The sequence below is a fragment of the Cucurbita pepo genome, chromosome LG01 (assembly GCF_002806865.2).
Source record: "Cucurbita pepo subsp. pepo cultivar mu-cu-16 chromosome LG01, ASM280686v2, whole genome shotgun sequence".
In the NCBI taxonomy this organism is placed as follows: domain Eukaryota; kingdom Viridiplantae; phylum Streptophyta; class Magnoliopsida; order Cucurbitales; family Cucurbitaceae; genus Cucurbita; species Cucurbita pepo.
In genome coordinates, this window is record NC_036638.1 from 4125069 (window position 1) to 4138823 (window position 13755).

At 34.9% G+C, this 13755-nt stretch overlaps 1 pseudogene; it reads left to right on the plus strand.

Moving 5' to 3' along the window:
* The first annotated feature begins 6200 nt into the window (after nt 1–6200).
* Nucleotides 6201–12991, plus strand: LOC111777297 (annotated as a pseudogene).
* Nucleotides 12992–13755: the final 764 nt, after the last annotated feature.

Genomic DNA, 13755 nt, shown 5'->3' on the forward strand with positions numbered 1-13755 from the left:
AAAAAAAAAAAAAAAAAAAAACAAAATTGAATCGTGAAAAAGAAAATGTAGAAAGGGTTGAGTATATAAATATACCCCGTAGGTAACCTACTTATATATTCTCATCACATCCATGACTTAGCAAGTAACCACGGGGTTTACTCTAGGTTCTAGGTGGAGGGTCTTGTGGTTCACAAACTAAGGTAGCTAGCTTAGCCTACGCAACGATAATTGGTATCCGATGTTGAGGTGCTACCCCAAAAAACTCTCTCTATTAGGTGGGGACAACATGGTGAGTGCTAGCCTGCTTGTTATTCATGTGAGGTTAACATGTCCAGGTTTGATAGCCTTGACATAGATTCACGTCTCTAGGTTTCTAGGTTCCAACTCCTCGAGTCTGGTTCAGTCAGGAACACTAGGGCTACATCCTCTGATCATCTCTCACAATTCAAATGCTTTGAGACTATTGGAGTTGTTCCATCCTAGATCATTATCTAGCCAAATTGATGTCACACGCTAGTCTTATTCTATTTCCACTTCTTACACTCTATAGGGAGAATCACACATTCGATCACTTGGAGTTATTGCACAGCAAATCATGCATACAATCACACATGCTCTACTGGGTGATAACATCCATCAAGTATCTAGAGCAGAGGTACACAAATTCTCATCCTCCATTTCAACATGACTATGTTCAAGCGGTAGAAAAACAATCTATGATACATTATGCAAGGAGTACTTCAGTTTTGCTAAGAAGTGTGATGCCCCGTTAGGTTTAATATATATATATATATATATATAACAAAATAAAGAAATGGTTTAATATATATATTCAAATATAAATAACAAAAAAAAAAAATGATCCCTCTCCTTTAATCTCTCAGCCCCTCCCCTAAAATACCTCCCTCATTCAGTGAACAAAACAGAAACTGGAAGAAATATTATCGGGAGTAAAAAAAATGCATACAATGGAGAGAGAGGTCGTTAGACAATAATGATGGAGAGATGGTTAGACAATAATGATAGAGAGATGGTTAGACAATAATGATGGAGAGATACAGGAGAAGGCAGATAATGAGATCGTAGACAAATAAAGGAAGAGAGATGTCATTTGAAAAGGTTAGTAGTCAGATTTTCCTCTACGAAGAGATTTACCTTTTCCTCTACGAAGAATAGTAGCGATTATTTATATTTAAGTTCGAAATTTATAAATTATCTGTTGCAATGATCTTAGNCAAATTTTACTGTCCTTGAAACTCTTTTGTTATACAAGAATTAAACACGCTTAATTATAATATAAAGTTTTGATTTATTTATAATATGATATGAAAGAAGGAAATAAAACGTCGGTGGAGGTGGATGGGAAAAGTAGTGGAACAAAAAAAGATATAAAAGAAGGAAAGCTTTTTAAAGAAAATAAAAATGTGGATTGAGAAAGAGGGGGCAAAGGCAAAAAGGAGTGAAGGAGAAAGGGGAGGCGCCCGTGCGGGTGCAGAGGGAGTACTCGGCGTGGGGGATAGCGCCACATTCCTTACCCACACGTGTGCTGTGGCCTTCCTTTTTTTCCTTTTTCTTTTTCCAAAAATACAACATTAATGCTTATTTTTTATGACTGGGTCGTGGTAAAAAATAATAATAATAATAACATATATATATATATAGAGAGAGAGAGAGAGGAGAATTTAAGTGTGGGGCAATGAATGGGCAACCCAACCTAACGAACCAACCACTATGCCTTTTGGTCTGCTATGGTACAATCCCTTTACAGCCCCTTTTGATAAGACTCCTTCCCCCTCCTAAATCTCCCTCTCCCCTATTCTTTCAAGGTTTTATTTTTTTTAGTTATTTTATTTTTATTATCGCCCGATGTAATCTAGTTTCATTTATATACTTTGATATCATATACTATTTATCAAGATTCTAAATTCGAAGTGGCCACATGTATGTCCGATATTCTCCTGCATAGTTGTCACACAATATACCCTATCATGAAAGAAGTATTAATTTTATCTAATTTTTCATTTTACTAAAATCAATAGATATCGGAGAAAATCATTCCGTGTTATTAAAAGAGAAAACAGAGATTTTATTTATAAAAAATATTACATTTTAAAAAGAAAGAAGACGAAAATAAATTATTTCTCACAACTGTCAAATAAACCATCACTTATCTTTAACTGAGACAGAGAAAATCTGGTGGATTTTTCAACTTTTGCTTTTATTTGATTGCAAAATTACCTTTTTGGTTGTCTTGTCTTCACAAAAATAATCTATGATCTTTTCTTTTTTTTTTTATTATTTTTTTAAATTATCATAATTTAATATCTTCATCTGTATTTTGGTGGGAATGATGCATATAAAAGAAGATAAATATTAGAGTAAAAATTTAAACCTATATTTTACTAAAGTTGAAAATTTTAAAATTATCATTATTGTAGAGAAAATAAATTGTGTTAAAATAAAATCAACCCTTTTGTTTTTGTTGGGTTCCAATTAATTGATTCCATTATTGTACTTATCTTTATAAGAAATAATTGGTTAATTTGTGTTATTATTCTAATTATTATTATTATTAAATAATTAGATTACAACCATAAATGTAATTATCCTTATTAAATTTTAAAATAAGATGTATAAAAAATTATGAGAATACGTAGGATTACTAAATTCAATAATTATTTTAATTTTATTTAGGCCAAGTTAGTTCCTTAGCTTAGCCCATGAAGTGGAACCCGTGACATTCACACGTAATAGAAGCTTCGAATTGGAAGAAAACATAAAAACAAGAAAAAGAAGAGCAAGAGCAAGACCAGCAGCGCCCTGACTGCCCTGCCTGCGAGTCGTCTTCGACCTCCTGTATCATCAGCAGCCGTATGGCGCATCTTTTCATAAAAGTTAAAACAACACAAAGCCCTAAAATCCCGACACCTTTCACCGCACGAGCGTTCCTTTTTTTTCGTCGTCAACAAAAACCAGCCTTGTCCTTTACTCTGCTTTGCTTCGCTTTCCGTCGACGTTCTCGGGGTTGCCCAGTGACCACAACCTGTTCGACAAAATGCTTAAACGAAGACCACATTCTACAAATCACAATCATTGCTCACGCGTGGCCATTCCTTTACCCTCCAAACAATTCCGGCTTCCCTCTGTCTTTATTGCTGCCTGTCCCAATCTTTGACCACTTGAAGAGGAAATTAATGTAAAATGGAATGAGACGGGAGTATTATTCCTAACTTAGTTTTATTGAATACAATAAAACTATATATATTAAAACACAAATTATAAAATAAATGGTCCTATAAAGAACGGTTATATATATATAGTAAAACTATATAGTGTTGGCTTCAGTCAATATGTTCTTTGCATTTTCTCTGTCCTGTTATTTGTGTTCATTTAAGTCGAGTGGTATAAGAGATAGGTGAGATTCACCATGATTTGTGAGATTCGTCAATTTCGATTTTAAATTGAAGATTAGTTGTATCAAAAAAATCTTCACGAACTTCTGTTGGGGCGAAGCCGGATACCATGACCACAAAACAATGGAAGTTCAAGGATCCACAAATCCTAGGGTTGATCCGGTTGATGCTATCTAGAAACATGACCTTCAATATCATTAATGAGAAAACAACGTTAAATCTGTTAAAGACGTTATCAAATATGTACGAAAGAACGTCGACTTTGAACAAGGTATATTTGATGTGGAGATTGCTCAATCTGCAAATGGTTGAAGGTAGATCTGTTACGGGTCATGAAAATGAATTGAATATGATTGTAAGTCAACTAAGTTCGATGGACATTAATTTCGAAGATAAAATAAAAGCATTGATTTTGATGTCATGTTTACCCGAGTCGTGGGATACTATTGTTACTGCAATCAGCTGTTACGAAGGATCTGAAAAATGAAAAATTAAGGGGAGTGCATTCAGAGTTTTCTAAATATAGACTAAAGTAGGTAAGGGGAGGCCCACTAATCTGAATATAAACTAAAGGGGTAAGAGGCATTAGTTTTAATTGGTTCTTAAATTGGAAGACTTGGACGTGTGTTACATAGTTCAAATTCAAACAAATGTTGAACAATACACGGGGTTGGTAATTAATTCAACTCCCCTCCCTTTGTCTTTTGTGTTTAAATTCGTCGATGCTGTTGTGTTGCTTCCAAAACACAATCTCCAAACGTGTTTCTGTATTATTTGCATATTCCTTTTTTTTCCTCCCTCTCTCTATCACTCTCTTGATTAATTAAGCCTTTTATTTGAATTCTCTACCTTCGTTCTTCTTTGTCTTCTTCTACTTTGTATGTCGGTTTTATAATTGGATAGCCAGTGGATTACTCCCACAAAACAAACCTTGTTTATTATAGACTTACAACTATACTCCTACCAATAATATAAATTTTTCGAATTATTTGGATTCATACTCGATAATTAATCATAAAATGATTTTTTCTTTCAAAATTAAAATTGAGTTGCGTTTTGGTTGCGTATGATCTAATTTATTATAATATTAATTTTTTAATTAATGAATTTATAAATAAACATTTAAATAATTTATGGTTGTAAAAGATTAAAAAACATTTTGAAAAGATAAAGCTTAGTTATTATTAGATATTCAAAAGAAATAATAGTTGTGGATATTTATTGGTTGATAGAAAAATGTATCTAGATGAATTAAAAAGTCATAAAAATACGAATATATATTTTTAAAAATATTCCAAAGTTTGGGATCATAATAGAATAAAACAAAATTGATTTCAACTTTTTTTTATTTATAATTATGTTGGGTCATTTTCGATCATCATTCAAAGCAATATAAAACTGTTACTTTACTACAAATTAATTTATTAATTTATTTTGTTATCATGATTTTTTTTTTTTGAAAGATTTTAATGCTTTTAATAATTGTTTGTAATAAATGCTCTTATCAATTAATCATAGATTGGTCTTATATTCAACTTCAACCATGCAATTATCTAATTCTTGTTAAAACATCAATTCCTTCAATCATCAACCAAAAACGTTGAGATTTATTAAATAGTTTACCACTTGAAGCTTAAGATAATCGATTAACTAAATTTAAATGTCACACTATATATTATATCAAATATCAACTCGTTTTCTTTTAAAAAAAGATTATAAATATATTTGAAGAGAATAAATAAAGAAACTTTTAAGAGCGTTTATGTGTATAATGGTGGGGAAGAAAGTGTTTGCTTTCGGCGAGAGTATAAGAAATTAATGAAACAAAGGGACCCCATTTCCAAACCCCAGCATTTAACACACTGTGTTTTGCTTAATTACAATAATTAAATACTTGATTAGTGGGAACTCAAACATGCATTTCCCAAATATTTCGGTCTTTTATTTATCAAATCATCATTACATGCCTTTTTATTAATTGTAAATAATTAATTCAAATGACTTTTATGTCGATAACAAATCAACACTTTCCAGTTCAATTTAACGATTTCTATTATGTATGGAAAACAATAACTTTAAGTTATTCATACAAATCGATTGATCGGGCATCGGTTCAGTTAGTTTTTGTCAATGATGAACCAACGGCGATGGGATCCTGGTTGTGGGGGAATCGTTTGAAAATAAAGAACAGCGCCATGTGGTGGTGGTGGTGGTGGGCAAGAAGATGAAGAAACCATAGGGATAGAAAGCAGAGATGAGTGCATGATCCATGTGGGTCACCTTTTTGGGCCATGAGCCTTGAAGGTGCGGCCCAAGGTCTACGGCTCATTTATTTCTTGTAAAAGCCCATTTCTGTAGTAGGCCCATTGCACCTATCATAGGCACCAAACCTCTGAGTTGGCTCCGTCTTATATCTTAACCAAGTAATCCTGGTTGGATAATAGAAGTCCTATATCGGCTAATTTAGGGAATGATCATGAATTTATGAGTGAAGAATACTAACACATTGGTACGAGGGCCTTCTGGGGAAGCCTAAAACAAAGCCACGAGAGCTTATGCTCAAAGTGGATAATATCATGTTATCGTGGAGAGTCTAACAATCTTTATTGATCACTAAGCCTTGCTTAACTTTATTCTATTTTTATTTTCCAAACATTTATTAATTTTCAATATCTTATAAATAATTATTTTAGTTTTTATGGTTATATATTTACCTAATATTTATGGACTCAATAATATTATTGAGAACAGACATAGTAAAACATTAACATCGGAATATTCATATAAATTATTAGTTAATTTCGGCTTGCGGAGGCGTAATCAGTGATAGTTACCGGTGTCTCCTCTCACGCTCGCCTTCACCAGAGTTTGAGACTCGTTTCCCGGGAAAAACAAACCCCAATCCAAACCCCCCATTTCCGCCTTCCGGCGAGCTTTAACTGGGGCGGAACCGCTGTCTTTCTTCCATCTTATTCGCACACCCGATTGCAAAGGATTGAACAGAAGTGCTGAAGCAAGATGTGGAGATGTGTTTCTCGTGGCCTTCGCGCTTCTTCCTCTTCGTTTTCCAGGAAATCGTCCCCCAATGATCACCTCAGATCTCACATTTCTAGATTCTTCTCCGTCGATTCGGTGTGAATTTTCATCTTATGTCTTTACTACTGAATACGAGCTGTCTTAATTATGTTTAGTATTGGATCATTGATTATGCTAATTGTAGCTAGCTGTTTCAAACTTATTTCCTACGGCTGCGGTATTGGTGTAAAACTTCTCAGAACATGATGACTGTTTATAGGATTTATTAAATACTAAATTATATATTCTCTGTCTCATGGCAGGCGGCAGGTCGCTCCTCATACACTGTGGTTGATCACACATACGATGCGGTTATGGTAGGAGCGGGTGGTGCAGGGCTTCGAGCTGCTAGAGGACTGTCAGAGCATGGATTTAATAATGCTTGCATTACTAAGCTTTTCCCAACTCGTTCTCACACGGTTGCCACTCAGGTACGGGGATTTCCCACTTATTGTAATCCTGTCCGTTATGTCTATCACCAGCTATTACTTACCATCTGGGAAAATATTCTGTTTTTTTTTTTTTNTTTTTTTTTTTTTTTTTTTTTTTTTTTTTTTTTTTTTTTTTTTTTTTTTTTTTTTGTTGCAAACTCAGGTTTAATCTTTATATTGCTGACTTGGGTGGTTTTAAGACTCTGGTGCCCCGCTACATGTCGATTTTTTTTGGTTTTCACTACAGGAAAATACAAAAACTTCGCCATTGAAGTTCGACTGCTACGTTTTAGGTGATTGCTTCTTTTGCTGATGTCCAAAACTCCAACCCAAGCCCTGATCCCTCCAAAATCACTGATGATGCCCAACTATGCTATTATTTACCAACAGGATTTTACTTTCTCTCATCTTCCGGTTTGGCATCTTGTTTTGGGTCACAAGCCAGCCTTACAGTCCCTCCCTACATCTGAACCCCTCCTCTCCAACTAAGTAGAATATAGAGACTTGGCTGAGGGCCATGGACCTTTGCATTGTCTCCATTCATACACCAAGAGGGGAAATAGAGGGGATAATCTAAGCTTTATGATCTTCCTCTCTTGGCATGTAAGAGGACGAGAAACCTTGTAGAAACAATATTTAGTCGAAGGCTCATTCTCTAAGCCAACCCGAATACTGTCATTGTACAAGAAACTGAACTCAATGAAGTTGACAGACGTACTTTCAAGTTTCTTTGGAGTTCTCAACGCAATAATTGCGGTACCACGGATGGATATCATTCTTTGCGACTATCCTTCATGATTGAAGAAGTGATAAAAAGTTCTTTCTATTCGCCCCTCAACAAGTGTGACACCTAAGTAAAGGAGGGGTACATGAATGAATCGAGACCACATTTGAATGAGAACGATTATGAAGATAGGATGACTAAAAAAGATTTAAAAGAATTGAAAGTCACTAACTATACCAACATGGTGTACCTTCCTTTTCGATGGTTCAATTACAGGAACTTCATAGTTAAGCGTGTTTTGCTTGGAGTAATTCTATATTGGGTGATCTCTTAGTAATTTTCCTAGGACGCATATGAGTGAGGACAAAACNCTAACTATGCCGGAAGGACTCCCGTTGGTCTGTGTAGATAGTCTTCAATCTCAGAAGCGAGGAATAAGTAATGGATTCTATATCAAATTTGCTTGCTAATGAATATGTTGTCTTCGAACTTTCGGTTGCTTCACACTTAGATCCCTCTGTACTGATCTCATTGATAAAGGAGGTGATGCTTGGTGTTCAGGTTTTTACTTTATTCACCACCAAGGGTGCTTTTAGAATCTTTCGTGTACATCATCAAATCAAGCACAAGTATATATTATAAGAGCAAGCAAAAAAATTTTACACACTGCATGTGCTTTCATAAACTGGATATATACCTGTCCACATGAACAACATTAGCCACTATTTTTTTCTTTTTCTTCATTTTCTTAATTTTTTTTTCCTTTCCATTACATTTCTGTGTACCAATAATATTCACGTGTTGCTTACTTTATTCAGTCATAATTTGAATTAGATTTTGACTTGAATATGTTACTTGATGTGAAACTCAATTTGTTTATAGGGAGGTATAAATGCTGCACTGGGAAACATGACTGAGGATGATTGGAGGTGGCACATGTACGACACTGTCAAGGGGAGTGATTGGTTAGGTATACGTTTAGAACTTTGGATAAATTGAAAATCTTGTCATGAAATGCAATGCTGACGTTGTCATTAGAAAGAAGCACTAGAAAACAAATCATAAATGCTTGTGGCGCGTACTTTGGCAATACAAAGTTAGTAAGAAGATTGTATATATGGTGCTTTATATGTGCATAAGTTTTATACATTTTCTGTTCCAAAATGATTTAGAACTTTGCAGGTGTGCAAAACAGATCTATTCTTTATAGAATTTATACCGTCACTATTTGTATAATAAAGTCCTGGATCTGTTTGGGTTTCATGTTCTATAGGTGATCAGGATGCCATTCGATACATGTCTAGAGAAGCTCCGAAAGCAGTCATTGAGCTTGAGAACTATGGACTCCCATTTTCTCGTACTGAAGACGGAAAAATATACCAACGTGCATTCGGTGGTCAGAGCCTTGATTTTGGAAAGGGTATCAACATATATTATGTGTTCCCAATGCCACGTTGGTCTTCCCTTTAACTATGAGGTTCTGGTGTCTACATTGTCGTCTTTATAGGTGGACAGGCATATCGTTGTGCATGTGCTGCTGATCGAACGGGGAATGCTTTATTGCATACTCTCTATGGCCAGGCTATGAAGCATAACACACAAATTGTTGTGGAATATTTTGCGTTGGATCTATTAATGAATAGTGATGGTAAAAAAACTCCACCTTTCTTGAATCTTACACACAACCTTTCCACTCATGTTTGATGGTTGGAGTACTAAATACTCATGCTTTTGGGTTTGGAAGATTAATCGTAACTCTTATAGTTGATGCTTCTTTCTACATTTTTTTCCTGTAGGAGTCTTTTAATTGAATGAGTTCTCGATGGTTGTTTTGTACGATCTTTTCATTAGGTTAATGGGTTTTGATGCACTCTGTATTCCCATCTCATCTGGTTCATAGGCTCCTCTAAGTATCAGATCCATTTTAAATTATTCTGAGATAGGTTATTACTGTGATATTTGCATTCCAGGTAGCTGCCAGGGAGTGATAGCATTAAATATGGAGGACGGTACACTACATCGGTTCCGAGCTGCATCAACAATTTTGGCTACTGGGGTACTGAATGCCATGATGATTATTATCAGATTCATGTGAACTCATAAATTATGTAAATATAAAGCTCTCTCTATATGCATTTTACAGGGTTATGGCAGAGCATATTTCTTTCCAACCTCTGCTCATACATGCACTGGAGATGGAAATGCAATGGTTGCACGTGCCGGGCTTCCACTTGAGGTTCATTTATTTTTTTCTAGTTATGGATAATTTCCTTAGCTTTTTTTTTTTTTTGGTACTTTTCTTTCCTTTGCTTGCGCAGGACTTGGAGTTTGTGTAGTTTCATCCAACGGGAATATATGGTGCTGGGTGCCTTATTACTGAAGGTCTGCACCATAATTTTGCATCTATTTTTTTATTGGTTTGTTTTCTTCTCACTCTTCGTGGACTTAACACTAACTTAAATGCAATTCTTTTGTTCTGTATAAATTAGGATCTCGTGGTGAAGGTGGCATTCTTAGGAACAGTGAAGGTGAGCGCTTTATGGAACGATATGCTCCAACAGCAAAGGATCTTGCATCAAGGGACGTTGTCTCAAGATCCATGACTATGGAAATTCAAGAGGGTCGTGGCATAGGTATGAAGCTTTTATCCCATCTAGAATCAAATAAATGCATCCATGTACATGTGCTATCTCTCAGCTGATAAGGCACAGTCAAATTGATGCAGGACATCAGGAACAAAATAAAACTATTCTGGAGAAATATATATTGATTTTTACTTTTTCCTTATTTAATATCTTTCTTTGGTTACTTAATTGATAGCTCTTAACAGGACCATGGAAGGACCACATGTATCTTCACTTAAATCACTTGCCCCCAGATGTACTGAAGGAGAGACTCCCGGGTATCTCAGAAACTGCTGCCATATTTGCTGGCGTTGATGTTACCGAAGAGCCCATTCCTGTCTTACCTACAGTGCATTACAATATGGGTGGAATTCCCACGAATTATCGTGGACAGGTATGCATGAAAATGCAATCCAATTATATTTCATTTTTTTCAATTTTTTTCCTCAATGAAAGTATGGTTTTTTCATCAAAAATGAAAATGTATAAATTTTTTGTGTCTGTAGAATTCGGAATGTCTCATCTTTTCTCTTCTTACTATCTTCATGTGTAAATTTTTTGATTGTCAGGTAGTTACAATCAAGGGCAATGATCCAGATGCTAATAGGCTTGGCGCAAATTTTTTGTGCTTCAGTTCATGGTGCTAATAGGCTTGGTGCAAATTCGCTTTTGGACATTGTTGTCTTTGGACGAGCTTGTGCAAATAGGGTAGCAGAGATCAGTAGTCCAGGCAAGATGCTTAATTTTTAACTCGAAAAAGGAAGGATGAACCCACAACCCAATCCAACCAATAATTATAAGAAAGAAAAATTCAGTTACGTCAAAAAATTCTATCTGGGCAATTTGCAGGCGCAAGGCAAAATCCGTTGGAAAAAGATGCTGGTGAGAAGACAATTGCATGGCTAGACAAACTAAGGAACTCAAATGGTTCACTGCCCACCTCGAAGATTCGGTTAAACATGCAACGAATTATGCAAAACAATGCTGCTGTTTTCCGAACACAGGAGACCTTGGAAGAAGGTATTAGCCAAACTGAAAAGAGACTTAGATTAAAACTTCTAATCTATCTTCAACTCTGCCTCAATTTTTTTTTCCACCTCTTTTATTGGCTTCTGCTTCTTTAGGGTGCAAATTAATTGACAAGGCATGGGAGAGTTTCCATGATGTGAAGGTCAAGGACAGGACTTTAATATGGTAATAGGATCATGGTGTTTCTCTATCTTTTCTTTATTTGTTTGTTTTAAATGTTATTATAATTATAAAGTTTTATGTACTGAATTCTTTCAAGGATTGATTTAAGATCTTTATTCGTATTACATGAACTCTGATTCCATAGAGACAATTGAATTGGAAAATCTTTTGATAAATGCCTGCATTACCATGCACTCTGCGGAAGCCAGGAAAGAGAGCAGAGGAGCACATGCTCGTGAAGATTTCACAGTTGGTTTTATTTTCTTCTATTGATAGTAACACTTTCCTCCAACTTTATTTCTGTAACTTTGTTATACTCTGCTTATGCAGAAAAGAGATGATGAGAACTGGATGAAGCTCACGTTGGAGTAACTCTCGTGTCTGACACTGTAAAAGAACAAGATTGACCTGTTTTTAATTAATAAGACGCTTCTTATTCTTGGTCTGTCACCTTTTCACGTCTTTGGGCTCTCGGCCCATCATTGCCCCCTAGATCAACTAGATTAACCAAAATCAATCTCAACAACTTACTAGTGCGCCTATGACTTCAATCAATTAACATCTTCTGTATGTTTGATAATGTGGTTGATTTTGCAGATTCTGGGAGAATGAGAAGGTCAGACTGGACTATAGGCCAGTACACATGAACACATTGGACGATGAGGTCGAATCATTCCCTCCTCATGAACACAGTGGAGGCCCGTGTATACTGATCATCAAAGACTCTGGTAGTTTATTTACAATAATAGATGAAAGAAGACTGCAATAAATCACTGTAGGTAAGCCATGTGGACGGTAATTATTTAATGTTTGGTGGTGGTATCTACCATTTTAAGCAGGTCGTTTTTATTTTTACAAGTAAATCATGTCATCAAGCTCATGCATAAATTCAATCCGCATGCAAAATATGCCTTGTCTTTATAGTTTTCTGCTTTTTTCATTGGCATGGCCTACCACATGATATTACCGATTTGAAAGGAGATGGACGTTTATAAGCTACAAGCATGAATCATTCAAGTAGGAGATGTCACGGTAAACTCAATAAATTGCTTGAGGTAACTTTTCCGTCTCTAGTAATTTCTTTTTTTCTATGAACTATTTCATAATTGGCAACTGCATAGTTACAAATATACGAATGAGATCTTAGTTGGTTTGGAAGTATCAATCGATCCGAGTCATTAGTCGTAGTCACATGTGCCCCAACCACACCAATACCACTGTTTCTGATTAAAGTTGGATTTATCATATCTGCCAAGTTGGGGAGTCTGTATATCATCTTTTTCTTCCGCTACAATGATGAGTTAATTTTTCATTTGATTGAATTGATGCATTTTGGAGGGGGGAAAAAACTTGAGTGGTGTGTATTTGATCTTCTGTAGTGACAGTTTCTCCCACTTTAGCTTTATATTTTAGTACTAAATTCCAACAAAGTAGTTGCTTCTTCTGTAGCATTTCCATTTCAGATTTGACCTGAAATACCATCCTACAACATTAATGCTTATAATTCAATCTCAACCATTCATTGACATGAGTTGTAGATATTATTCACCACACATCGACTGCTTTATGTCACATAACCATTGCCAATTTTTTTTACATTGTTATAGATTATGGGATTCCCCAATTGGCTATAATTATCTTTTAATTTCTGTGGATGATTTTTTTTCATGAAATAAATCGTTGGTCTTAGACTTCTCACAGTCTATATATTGTCTTATGTGTTGTGTGCTTTGGTTTGGTTCAATTCTGGCAAGAAAATAAATATATATATCAGTAGGCCATAGGGGAAAAATTAAAGATAATTTGTTTATATATAGAGGCTAGGTGTAAATTGATTGAATTAATGAATGATCAATCGAATAGATTGAAGTTGAATTGACAAATAATCTATTGAATTGTATCAATCAACATAGATCTAAATGTTGAACTCGGACATATATAATATATATATATGATCTAAATATATGTTCTGTAAAAGAAAAATCAAATCAACCCCAGCGCGTGAAACCGAATAGTAGTAAAAAGAAGAACATCAAGAGTAAAAAAAAGAAAAAGAAAAAGAGAAAGGTAGTGAATGTGAAAAGAAAATAGAGGGAAAGGTTGTTTAGATAAGGTTCGAAAGTGGGGTCTTCCTAAATTTAATAAAAAAGGAAAGGTCGTCTTTGAATTGATTGCTTTGATTTCTTGTCTAATCTCTTTCCCTTTTTTCTGCCGTTTTTACATTTTAAATTTCCCTAATACTTTTTTTACCAATCTTTCTAATATTATTGATTTATTCATTAAATCAATTAATTATAAGGCTCTGATGGGAACTC